The sequence below is a fragment of the Salvelinus sp. IW2-2015 genome, linkage group LG32, assembly GCF_002910315.2.
Source record: "Salvelinus sp. IW2-2015 linkage group LG32, ASM291031v2, whole genome shotgun sequence".
NCBI classification, from domain to species: domain Eukaryota; kingdom Metazoa; phylum Chordata; class Actinopteri; order Salmoniformes; family Salmonidae; genus Salvelinus; species Salvelinus sp. IW2-2015.
The window spans coordinates 26,156,862-26,170,507 of NC_036871.1; the positions used below are offsets into that span (position 1 = coordinate 26,156,862).

General features: G+C 44.6%; 1 long non-coding RNA gene across 1 annotated transcript in view; it reads right to left on the reverse strand.

The window, feature by feature from the left end:
- Positions 1 to 2,137: 2,137 nt before the first annotated feature.
- LOC139023449 (uncharacterized) overlaps positions 2,138 to 13,646 on the reverse strand; it is a 763,591-nt gene continuing 752,082 nt past the window's right edge. Inside the window, exon 2 of the long non-coding RNA XR_011474569.1 lies at positions 2,138 to 2,663. This is a non-coding gene — a long non-coding RNA (uncharacterized lncRNA). The remainder of the gene's footprint in view (positions 2,664 to 13,646) is intronic.

Here is a 13,646-nt window from a genome sequence, read left to right on the forward strand (position 1 = left end):
CATCTCATATGTATATACTGTACTCTATACCATCTACTGCATCTTGCCTATGCCGTTCTGTACCATCACTCATTCATATATTTTTATGTACATATTCTTCATCCCTTTACACTTGTGTGTATAAGGTAGCTGTTGTGAAACTGTTAGATTAGATTACTCGTTGGTTATTACTGCATTGTCGGAACTAGAAGCACAAGCATTTCGCTACACTCGCATTAACATCTGCTAACCATGTGTATGTGACWAATAATTTTTGATTTGAACCCTTTTTTATTTTTTCCACCTGGATCACCGCAGCTAGCTAGCTGCTATTCGAGTGGCCACTCCTGGCTAACGTCACTGTCCCGAAGCAATAACCAATTAGCCTGGAGCTAGCCTTGCTAGGCCYATCTCCCGGCTAGCCAAAGAGGTCCATCAGGCACTACTTGGGCTACAATACCTCTTTTTGTCAACTGGCTTGGACCCCCGCTGACTCATCACGACTGGACCACCAATGTGATCTGCCTRAWGGGGTTTTTCTCAACTGGCTCCGCCGTCGCTTCGTCCCCTGAAATTCCATCCGCTAGCATGCTAGCCGCGGCCTGCTAGCTGTCTAGAGCACATCGGACTGTTAGCTTAAGAGGCCCACCGGACAAATTCTTTGGCCACTATACCTATTYTGCCAATTGTCCTGGTTTACCACACGGAGCCCTGCTGATCCGTCTGCCGATGTAATAGCACGAGGGGGCCACMACAGACTTTCTTCCGTCGCGATGTCCCTCCAAGGCCCTTCTGTTAGCTTGCTAGCCCCGGCACGCAAGCTGCCTGAAGCCACTCACTGGACTCCTATGATCACTCGGCTACACATGCCTCTCGCTAACGTCAGTATGCCTTGTCCATTGCTGTTTTGGTTAGTATTTATTGCCTTATTTCACTGTAGAGCCTCTAGCCCTGCTCAATACGCCTTATTTAACACTTTAGTTCCACCTACCACACATGCGGTGACATCACCTGGTTTAAATTATATTTCTAGGGACAATATCTCTTTCATCGTCACTCTAGGCACAGGTTTACCCTCACTGTATCCACATCCTACCATACCGTTGTCTGTACATTATGCCTTGAATCTATTCTACCGTGCCCAGAAATCTGCTCCTTTTACTCTCTGTTCTGAACGTACTAGACGACCAGATATTTTAGCCTTTAGCCGTACCCTTATTCTACTCCTCCTCTKTTCCTCTGGTGATGTTGAGGTTAATCCAGGCCCTGCAGTGCCTAGCTCCACTCCCATTCCCCAGGCGCTATCATTTGTTGACTTCTGTAACCGTAAAAGCCTTGGTTTCATGCATGTTAACATTCAAAGCCTCCTCCCTAAGTTTGTTTTATTCACTGCCCTAGCACACTCTGCCAACCAGGATGTCCTAGCCGTGTCTGAATCCTGGCTCAGGATGACCACCAAAAACCCTGAAATTTCCATCCCTAACTATAACATTTTCCGACAAGATAGAACGGCCAAAGGGGGCGGTGTTGCAAACTACTGCAGAGATAGCCTGCAGAGTTCTGTCTTACTATCCAGGTCTGTACCCAAACAATTCGAGCTTCTACTTTTAAAAATCCACCTTTCCAGAAACAAGTCTCTCACCGTTGCCGCTTGCTATAGACCACCCTCTGCCCCCAGCTGTGCTCTGGACACCATATGTGAACTGATTGCCCCCCCTCAGAGCTAGTGCTGCTAGGTGACCTAAACTGGGACATGCTTAACACCCCGGCCATCCTACAATCTAAGCTTGATGCCCTCAATCTCTCACAAATTGTCAATGAAACCACCAGATACAAACCCAAATCCGGAAACACGGGCACCCTCATAGATATCGTCCTAACCAACTTGCCCTCCAAATACACCTCTGCTGTATCAACCAAGATCTCAACAATCACTGCCTCATTGCCTGCATCCGTAACGGGTCTGCGGTCAAATGACCACCCCTCATCACTATCAAACGCTCCCTAAAACACTTCAGCGAGCAGGCCTTCCTAATCGACCTGGCCCGGGTATCCTGGAAGGATATTGACCTCATCCCATCAGTAGAGGATGCCTGGTCATTCTTTAAAAGGGCCTTCCTCACCATCTTAAATAAGCATGCCCCTTTAAAAAAATGTAGAACCAGGAACAGATATAGCCCTTGGTTCTCTCCAGACCTGACTGCCCTTGACCAGCACAAAAACATCCTGTGGCGTTCTGCATTAGCATCGAATATCCCCAGTAATATGCAACTTTTCAAGGAAGTCAGGAACAAATATACACAGGCATTTAGGAAAGCTAAGGCTAGCTTTTTCAAGCAGACATTTGCATCCTGTAGCACAAACTAAAAAAAGTTCTGGGACATTGTAAAGTCCATGGAGAATAAGAGCACCTCCTCCCAGCTGCCCACTGCACTGAGGCTAGGAAACACTGTCACCACCGATAAATCCACTATAATTGAGAATTTCAATAAGCATTTTTCTATGRCTGGCCATGCTTTCCAACTGGCTACCCCTACCCCGGTCAACAGCCCTGCACTCCCCACAGCAACTCGCCCAAGCCTCCCCTATTTCTCCTTCCGCCAAATCCAGATAGCTGATGTTCTTAAAGAACTGCAAAACCTGGACCCCTACAAATCAGCCGGGCTAGACAATCTGGACACTCTCTTTTAAAAATGATCTGCTGAAATTGTTGCAACCCCTATAACTAGCCTGTTCAACCTCTCTTTTGTATCGTCTGAGATTCCCAAAGATTGGAAACCTGCCGCGGTCATCCCCCTCTTCAAAGGGGGAGACACTCTAGACCCAAATTGCTACAGACCTATATCTATCCTACCCTGCTTTTCTAAAGTCTTCGAAAGCCAAGTCAACAAACAGATTACCGACCAATTTGAATCCCACCGTACCTTTTCCATTATGCACCTCAGCCACGCTCATGGTCCTGAACGATATCATAACCGCCATCGATAAGAGACATTACTGTGCAGCCGTATTCATCGACCTGGCCAAGGCTTTTGACTCTGTCAATCACCACATTCTTATTGGCAGACTCAACAGCCTTGGTTTTTCAAATGATTGCCTCGCCTGGTTTACCAACTACTTCTCTGATAGAGTTCAGTGTGTCAAATCGCCTGTTGTCCGGACCTATTGTAAGGTCTATGGGGGTGCCACAGGGTGCAATTCTCGGGCCGACTCTCTTCTCTTTATACATCAATGATGTCGCTATCGCTGCTGGTGATTCTCTGATCCACCTCTACGCAGATGACACCATTCTGTATACTTCTGGCCCTTCCTTGGACACTGTGTTAACTAACCTCCAGTCGAGCTTCAATGCCATACAACTCTCCTTCCGTGGCCTCCAACTGCTCTTAAATGCAAGTAAAACTAAGTGCATGCTCTTCAACCGATCACTGCCCACACCTGCCCGCCCGCCCAGCATCACTACTCTGGACAGTTCTGACTTAGAATATGTTGACAACTACAAATACCTGGGTGTCTGGCTAGACTGTAAACTCTCCTTCCAGACTCGCATCTCCAATCCAAAATTAAATCTAGAATCKGCTTCCTATTTCGCAACAAAGCATCCTTCACTCATGCAGCCAAACATACCCTCGTTAAACTGACCATCCTACCGATCCTCGACTTCGGCGATGTCATCTATAAGATAGCCTCCAACACTCTACTCAACAAATTGGATTCAGTTTATCACAGTGCCATCCGTTTTGTCATCAAAGCCCCATATATTACCCACCACTGTGACCTGTATGCTCTCGTTGGCTGGCCATCGCTCTTCGCCAAGCCCACTGGCTCCAGGTCATCTACAAGTCTCTGCTAGGTAAAGCTCCGCCTTATCTCAGCTCACTGGTCACCATAGCAGCACCCACCCGTAGCACGCGCTCCAGCAGGTATATCTCACTGGTCACCCACAAAGCCAATTCCTTCTTTGGCCGCCTCTCCTTCCAGTTCTCTGTTGCCAATGACTGGAACGAACTGCAAAAATCTCTGAAGCTGGAGACTCTTACCTCCCTCACTAGCTTTAAGCACCAGCTGTCAGAGCAGCTCACAAATCACTGCACCTGTACATAGCTCATCTATAATTAGCCCATCCAATATGCTTCATTCTTATGCCGTGTAACAACAGTATAATACTYTATGATAGATATCAATATGGTACAGGGACGGAAATACAATAGTGCAGGTTCAAATGATCAAACAAATTCCAAAACTCTCCCGTCTCTCTCTGTCCACCTCCTCTTTCCCTTAGCAATAGCCAGCTCAGTGAACTTGGCTGAAACTCTCTCTGTGACATTGCCATGTACTTGATGTATTTGGTCATTGTTGTGTGTATTTGGTCATGGTTGTGTGTATTTGGTTGTGTAAACAGTTGACCAGGCATATGGATTAGGTATTGTACTGCGTTGTAGTTTATACAGTTCACAAGGGAAATAGTGTAAACATTTCCTCCATAGAGGATAACAATAAACATTCAGGTATATGATTACATTACTGTATGATTATATGGTATGCTATAAAAAAATATATATACAGTACCAGTCAAACGTTTGGACGTTTTACTATTTTCTACATTGTAGAATAATGAAATAACAGATATGGAATCATGTAGTAACCAAAAAAGTTTTGAGATTCTTCAAAGTAGTAGATTCTTCAAAGTAGCCACCCTTTGCCTTGATGACAGCTTTGCACACTCTTGGCATTTTCTCAACCAACTTCACCTGGAGTGCTTTTCCAACAGTCTTGAAGGAGTTCCCACATATGCTGAGCACTTGTTGGCTGCTTTTCATTCACTCTGCAGTCCGACTCATATCAAACCATCTCAATTGGGTTGAGGTCAGGTGATTGTGGAGGCCAGATCATTTGATGCAGCACTCCATCACTCTCCTTMTTGGTCAAATATCCCTTACACAGCCTGGAGGTGTGTTGGGTCATTGTCCTATCGAAAAACAAATGATAGTCCCACTAAACTCAAACCAGATGGGATGGCATATCGCTGCAGAATGCTGTAGAACTGTAGCCATGCTAGATAAGTGTGCCTTGAATTCTAAATAAATCACTGACAGTTTCACCAGCAAAGAACCCCCACACCTCCTCCTCCATGCTTCCTTGTGGGAAACACACATGCAGAGATCATCCATTCACGTACTCTGTGTCTTACAAAGACATGGCGGTTGGAACCAAAAATCTAAAAAAGGACAGATTTCCACTGGTCTAATGTCCATTGCGCGTGTTTCTTGGCCCAAGCAAGTCTATTCGTCTTGTTGGTGTGCTTTAGTAGTGGTTTCTTCGCAGCAATTCGACCATGAAGGCCTGATTCACGCAGGTTCCTCTGGAAGTTGATGTTGAGATGTGTCTGTTACTTGAACTCTGTGAAGCATTTATTTGGGCTGCAGTCTGAGGTGCAGTTAACTTTAATGAATTTATGCTTTGCAGCAGAGGTAACTCTGGGTCTTCCTTTCCTGTGGCAGCCCTCATGAGAGCCAGTTTCATCATAGCACTTGATGGATTTTGATTTTGAATTTTTCCAGATTGACTGACCATGTCTTAAAGTATTGATGGACTCATTTCTCTTCGCTTATTTGAGCTGTTCTTGCCATAATATGGACTTGGTCTTTTACCATATAGGGCTATTTTCTAAAGCCTCTACCTTGTCACAACACAACTGGTTGGCTCAAACGCATTGAGGAAATAAATTCCACAAATTGACTTTAAACAAGGCACATCCAGGTGACTACTGAAACGAGTGTGCTGAGAGTCGGGAAACAAGTTCAGGGAGTGAGTGTTTCAATAATTAAATGAAACACTAAACATGTAAGACAAACAGCGCACCAACATGAAAACAGAGTCGATAACACCTGAGGAAAGAAACAAGGGGAGTGACAGATATAGGGAAGATAATCAATGAGGTGATGGAGTCCAGGTGAGTGTCATGTGGCGCAGGTGCGCGAGACGATGGTGACAGGTGTGAGGGATAATCAGCAGCCTGATCCATTTTCTTATTTCAGCTGAATATGCACTTAGTCCCTTTTCTGCCTTTCAAGAACCAACAATTACACACATAACATCTCAGTATCAGTTTAGTTAACCTAACAAGTATCAAGTATCCAGTCAGACTACTCAGCTCTACTATTCAGTCTTCTGCAGCAGACAGCATCACTCCCTCCACCAAGAATTCCTAGTTGAAAATGTCTTAAGGCACATATTTTGGATCTGAGAATAATTGCCACAGAATTGAACAACCCTGGAGTGGATATGAGAAGAGCCCCGGAGGTCAGACCCCGCCCCTTGACCCTCAGATAAATTCCGACTTTGAGGCGCCAACGCCAGGGGTAGCGTGGTCCCACACGGGCCCCGAAAATGGTACCTGTACAGCAGCAGCACGCCGCGACACACACAAGACAAACACCTGACAATGCATGTATAAAAGGAGAAATGTGACAAATCGGTCTACCGGTCTCCCCAGTGTCTCCCCAAGGAATAGTGTCCCAAAGGACATTGGTTATTGATTTTGCTGCTGTACAAATTCAAATAAAACAGGTATTTTACCTTACAGTAAAATGCTTATTTACTAACCAACAATGCAGTTGGTTAGTACGGATATATACGGATAAGAATAAGAAATAAAAGTAACAAGTAATTAAAGAGCAGCAGTAAAATAACAATAGCGAGACTATATACAGGGGGGTACCGGTACAGAGTTATTGTGTGGGGGCACCAGTTAGTTGAGGAAATATGTTCATGTAGGTAGAGTTATTAAAGTGACTATGCATAGATGATAACAACAGCGAGTAGCAGTGGTGTAAAAGAGGTCGGGGGGGGCAATGCAAATAGTCTGTGTAGCCATTTGATTAGGTGTTCAGGAGTCTTATGGCTTGGGGGAAGAAGMTTTTTAGAAGCCTCTTGGGCATAGACTTGGCGCTCCAGTACCGCTTGCCGTGCAGTAGCAGAGAGTGGGGACTACAGTGGCTGGAGTCTTTGACAATTTTCAGGACCTTCCTCTGACACCRCCTGGTATAGAGGTCCTGGATGGCAGGAAGCTTGACCCCAGTGATGTACTGGGCCGTTCGCACTACCCTCTGTATTGCCTTGCGGTCGGAGGCCGAGCAGTTGCCATACCAGGCAGTGATGCTCTCGATGGTGCAGCTGTAGAACCTTTTGAGGATCTGAGGACCCATGACAAATCTTTTCAGTCTCCTGAGGAGGAATCAGTGACACACATCTGATCAGATAAGTCCAATGAGCCATTAAAGCTGACTGATTTTAAACCTGAACTGTGTGGTGCAGTAGAAGTATGAATAAAACACATTTTATCGGGCTGTTTTGATGAAGTATCCCCGTTTGATTAATTTTCTTTTTTAAATCTTCAAAAATGTACTAAAATAAATCCCAAATTAAACTTTTATCAAAACAAAAACATTGCATCTTATAATAGTGTCGTGGACGGCTGTGACACAGCCCGGGATCAGACCTGAATCTGTAGTGAAGCTTTAAGCACTGGAGTGCGCCACTCGGGAGGCCCCTCATATATTAAATCTTGTGCATAATGTATATAAAAAGTGGATGTTTAAAGAGGGCATTTGCCAAAAATAATGAATGAGATTCATAAGATACAGATTTAACATAAATGCCACAAATGCACTATGAGATACAGATCACAGGTGTCCAGTACTGTCTCCACCTTGGTCAGGACGTGCAAGTCCAGAGTTTCCCCAAACCAGGTCACATTGAGCCTGAGCAGAGCATGACAGTCTCTCTTCTCACAGCTGCACATAAAACCACCGCCAGACAACACCACCATCAGACACATGCAGGTTAACATCACACATAACAGGTATGTATGGTTACTTAGGATTGAGAAGAGGTTTTAAGTTAAAAGCAAATAACAAAATATTGCCACTATGTAGAAGATTATTTTGTAACAAAATATGTCAACAAAGAGACACAGAACCAAACTAATCAACCCTACCTTGGCAGCTCCTCTGAAGGAATCTTGGCATCACTGGTATCTGGGGCAGTGGAACTGTGGAACAAATTAAAACAATACATTTTCTAAAAGTCAAGTCACACAGCCAATGCAGACAATTTACCGGACCCAAATGGAGAATGAAGTTCATCATGTTCAGAGAGAGGAATGTTCCTGCTGTCAGCGGGTGGTTGTGCTGTACTGAGGGGCTGTAGTGCAGCTGTAGTTACCCTTTCCCCTCTAGGGCAGCACATATAGGGCTGCCCTGGTTCACAGCCACATGTCCACAGCTCACACAGCACGTCTCAAACAGACCTGATGATTCACAGGGGAGGAAAACACAGAACTGAACACCAACCAGACTTATCGAGAAGAAAACAATGTATTTCTCGCTCCAAAATATGCTGACAATCACATTTGTCCAAGAAGAATTTCCCTTCAGAGAATTGTTTTAATGTATTTTTTATTTCACCTTTATGTATACAGGTAAGTCAATCAAAAACAAAGTATTATTTACAATGATGACTTGTCAAACACATCAATAAACAACAATTACAATAAAGAGAACATCAATTACACATGAAAAGCAAATACAAAAATACAGAAAGCAAAACAATCATCTGAAAAACAAAACACTTTGAACACTCTGAATCCACCAACTTTAAGGACTTTGGAGAGCATTCCACATGAGGCACAAAAAAAGTGAAAGCAGATTTACTTAACTCGGGGGAGATTAAAGGGATCTCCAGGGTTAGCCGTCCCTGAGCACGGGTCTGAAGGTCAACAATGACGTAAGGTATGTCGGACGTTAATGCAAAAGGTCTTTATTGACAAAAAGAGTGCAATGCATCGATCTACGAGACTTCAAAGAGGGCCAGCCTACTTTCTCATTCAAAATAAAATGCAATTATGTGTACTGAACCTATCGCACGTAACAAAGCGCAATGCCCTATGATAAACTGTGTCCAATGGCTTCAATACAGTGAAAGCTGCATTCCTATAGAGGATATCGCCAAATTCAATAACCGGAATGAATAACGACTCAATGATTTGTATTCTGCTATTTTTAACCATAGACAGGACCTGTTCTTATAGAAGAAGCCCATTTTAATTCTTAACTCATAAGAGTGGAATTCAACTGTAACGATGTGCGTGAGAGACGGCAAGCAAGTTCAGGGAGTGAGTGTTTAAAAAAATAAACACAACATAATACAAAATAAGAAACACGAACAACGCACAGACATGACACAGAAACAATAACGCCTGGGGAAGGAACCAAAGGGATTAAATGATATAGGGAAGGTAATCAGGGAAGTGATGGAGTCCAGGTGAGTCTGATGATGCGCAGGTGCGCATAACGATGGTGACAGGTGTGCGCCATAACGAGCAGCCTGGTGACCTTGAGGCCGAAGAGGGAGCACACGTGACATCAACTTTATGGTCACAAGATTATTACTGACAATGCCCCTGGGAAGATGTGTACCTGTAGCAGTACGATAACGCTGTGACATAGTGGGAATGGGATGAGTTACCTCAGCAGGGGTTTGGCTGTTTTTGAGTCAATGTTATGTTGGCCAAGAGAACTTATGCCCCTTTCATAATTGGATGCAAGCCATCCCTCTTGTAAAACTGGGGCCTCTCCCAAAAGTTCTCAAAATGGTCAATGTATTCAAAATCCATGAAGGAACAATAGGATTTAAGCCAGAGGTGTAGCCAGAGGAGATGACTAAAGCATTCTATTCAGTAACCCTTTGTTGGTAGAGACCCAGAAATGAGAACCCGCTGCCTAACCTGCCTATGAGCCCTCTGAAGTCCTCTTTAAATTGCTCCGATTTATGAAGATTGTTGTGGTTTGTACCAACATTATTTTTTATTTAACTAGGCAAGTTAGTTAAGAACAAATTCTTATTTACAATGACGGCCTACACCGGCCAAACCCGGACAACGCTGGGCCAATTGTGCACCACCCTATGGGACTCCCAATCACAGCCAGTTGTGATACAGCCTGGATTCAAACCAGGGTGTCTGTAGTGGCACCTCAAGCACTGCCTTAGACCACTGCGCCAATCGGGAGCCCATGACTACTGTGTGAGAATTTGGGTGCTTCTCCATCACAGCATGGCCCTGGTGATCTATGTCACAAACACAGGCTCCAGGGAAACAGTGGGTACTTGCTTCCACGACCACCACATCCCTAACTATGGAGCTCCCTATAACAACCACTAGTGGAGGACGACGAGAGGGTCGCTGCGAGCCTGTGAGGTGTGCTATGATCCAGGGGATGGCCAGCTCATTAACCCAGGACCAGATACAGAGGAGCTTGCGCTGGGTGCTGAGGTGGAGTGGGAAGGCCTTATCGGAGGGCCCCGGTGATGTCAGGGGGCTCAGAGCCATAAAACGGTTAAAGAGCCGCAGGTCTGGACGTGAGGGCAGAGGGAGGATACGTTGGAATGTTCCTCCTCTTTTACCTCTAACTCCATTCCACTTTGCCTCCAATGGTGTAAAGCAAGACACAATAGTTCTCCAGTTCTCGTGTGTGAGATGTTAATACTGGAAAGTGGTCAAAGGATGTGTCCTCAATAGCTAGCATGCTTATTTTAATGATGTATACTGGTTTCTTGTTGAGAGTGTTTGATGTAATCAATCCTAGGTGAAGGACCCGAATCGATAAAGTTAGTCTTATCTTCATCTTAACATTTTCTACTTTTGACAACTAGTTTCGAAACCACCACTAGAGCAAAGGCTAATTATCTGGCTACTGTATATCCTCTCAGTTTAGTCATAAACAATGGAGCCTCCCTTGAAACAGTGCCCTCGTTCTAAAATGTATTTGCCTGTGGCCTTGTCTGAACCCAGCCAAGCCCTGCTGCCCAAGCCATCCCAGCTCAAGCCCAGACCTTCCACAGGCCCACCTAGCCCTCTCTTAGCCCAGCCTAGTACAGAAAACCCCAGCCCAGCACTCTCACCGTGGATCTTGAGGACATGTCTGGAAACGGCCTGGCAGTGCAGATCATCTATGACCTGGGCGTTGACTACCACAGACCGGACCTGCTTCCCCTTACTCAGCATGTTTGCGTGACACGTCATCGACTGTGTCGTGATTGCTATAACATATGATGTGGCTAGCTGATACTTAAAATAACTATCCATGCGTTGTAAGATCTGGCTGGTGTCAGCAATGCCTCGGCAGTGGAACGCGCCCAGAGTCTGAGGGGTCAGGGTGGAGAGGGATGGGTTAAGTCTACAGTGTTAGGGGCTGGCTGGGTGAGACTAAGTAGGTAGATATTTAACAGAGTGGGAACAAGCTCCCGTAAATAAACACTTCGTGGGCACTCAATCATGCAGGATGGAACAATCACAACCTGAGACTGGCTCCAGCTCCTTGGCACTGCACACAGTAACCGTGGTTTTGCAAGTAACACCCCACCCTCCTCCACCTTCTCACTCTTGTTGTCAAGATAAATCTGTTGATAGGGCACAGAGCCATATTATGTGAAGAAACAGACAGACCCCCATTACCACAATGACCCTGGAGCCACCCTGATGCTGAGATCAAAGACTAAACTTTGACCCAGCAACAAGATGGGAAATATTACCCATTTAGCTACACATTCACACAAACACACCCATGCAGTGTGTTAATTCTACAATTTCATACAGTACATGTCATACAGCGTGTGGGAGTTTATGTAGATATGAGACAGAGAAAGTGCAGTACCAGTCAAATGTTTGGACACCTACTCATCAAAACTGAAATAACACATATGGAATCATGCGGTAGCCAAAAAAGTGCTACACAAATCAAAATATATTTTATGTTTTAGATTCTTCAAAGTAGCCACCCTTTGCCTTGATGACGTGGGGAGGCAGGTAGCCTAGTGGTTAGAGCGTTGGACTAGTAACCAAAAGGTTGCTAAATCGGATMCACCGAGCTGACAAGGTAAAAATATGTCGTTCTGCCCCTGAACATTGCAGTTAACCCATTGTACCAGGCCGTCATTGTAAATAAGAATTTGTTCTTAACTGACTTACCTAGTTAAATAAAGGTAAATAAAAATGACAGCTTTGCACATGCTTGGCATTCTCTCAACCAGCTTCATGATGTAGTCAGMTGGAATGCATTTCAATTAGCACGTGTGCCTTGTTTAAAGTTAATTTGTAGAATTTCTTTCCTTCTCAATGCGCTTGAGCCAATCAGTTGTGTTGTGACAAGGTAGGRGTGGTATACAGAAGATAGGTAAAAGACCAAGTCCATATTATGGCAAGAACAGCTGAAATAAGCGAAGAGAAATGACAGTCCATCATTACTTTTTAAGACATGAAGGTCAGTCAATCTGGAAAATGTCAAGAACTTCGAAAGTTTCTTCAAGTGCAGTTGCAAAAACCATCAAGCGCTATGATGAAACTGGCTCTCATGAGGTCTGCCACAGGAAAGGAAGACCCAGAGTTACCTCTGCTGCAGAGGATAAGTTTATTAGAGTTAACTGCACCTCAGATTGCAGCCCAAATAAATGCTTCACAAGGTTCAAGTAACAGACACATCTCAACATCAACTTGTTGATGGTCTAATTTCTGCAAAGAAACCACTACTAAAGGACACCAATAAGAAGAAGAGACTTGTTTGGGCCAAGAAAGACGTGCAATGGACATTAGACCGGTGGAAATCTGGGTTTAGGTCTGATGAGTCCAAATTTTAGATTTTTGGTTCCAACCGCGGTGACTTTGTGAAACACAGAGTAGGTGAATGGATGATCGCCGCATGTGTGGTTCCCACCGTGAAGCATGTACAGTATAAGGAGGTGTGATGGTGTGGGGGTGCTTTGTCAGTCATTTATTAAAAATTCAAGGCACACTTAATCAGCATGGTTACCACAGCATTCTGTAGCGATATGCCATCCCATCCCATTGCGCTTAGTCATTTGTTTTTCAACAGGACAATGACCCAACACACCTCCAGGCTGTGTTAGAGCTATTTGACCAAGAGTAGTGTTTACAATGTAGGAAAACCCCACTAGGCCCCATTAGGCACAGACTTCTATTCAACGTCTATTCCATGTTGGTTCAACGTAATTTCAGTGTGGAAACATCGTTGATTCAACCAATGTGCGCCTGCCCTGTACGATTGCTGTAGAATTATGCAGTCTGAATGGTGTTTACAATTGAGATGGGTTGGGATGATTAGGACCACAGAGTGAAGGAAGATCAGCCAACGAGTGCTCAGCATATGTGGTAACTCCTTCAAGACTGTTGGAAAAGCATTCCAGGTGAAGCTGGTTGAGAGAATGCCAAGAGTCTATTCCACGTCGGTTCAATGTAATTTCAGTGTGGCAACAACGTTGATTCAACCAATGTGCGCCTGCACCGTGTGAGTCCACCCAAAATGTTTTAAAACATTTCAACACAGCTTTTAATAAAAACTGTTGCATCAGATGACCTGGCCTCCACAATCACCCRACCTAAACCCAATTGAGATGGTTTGGGATGAGTAGGACTGCAGAGTRAAGGAAAAGCAGCCAACAAGTGCTCAGCATATGTGGGAACTCCTTCAAGACTGTTGGAAAAGCATTCCAGCAGAAGCTGGTTGAGAGAATGCCAAGGGTGTGCAAAGCAGTCATCAAGGCAAAGGGCGGCTACTTTGAAGAATCTCAAATATAAAATATAATTAGATTTG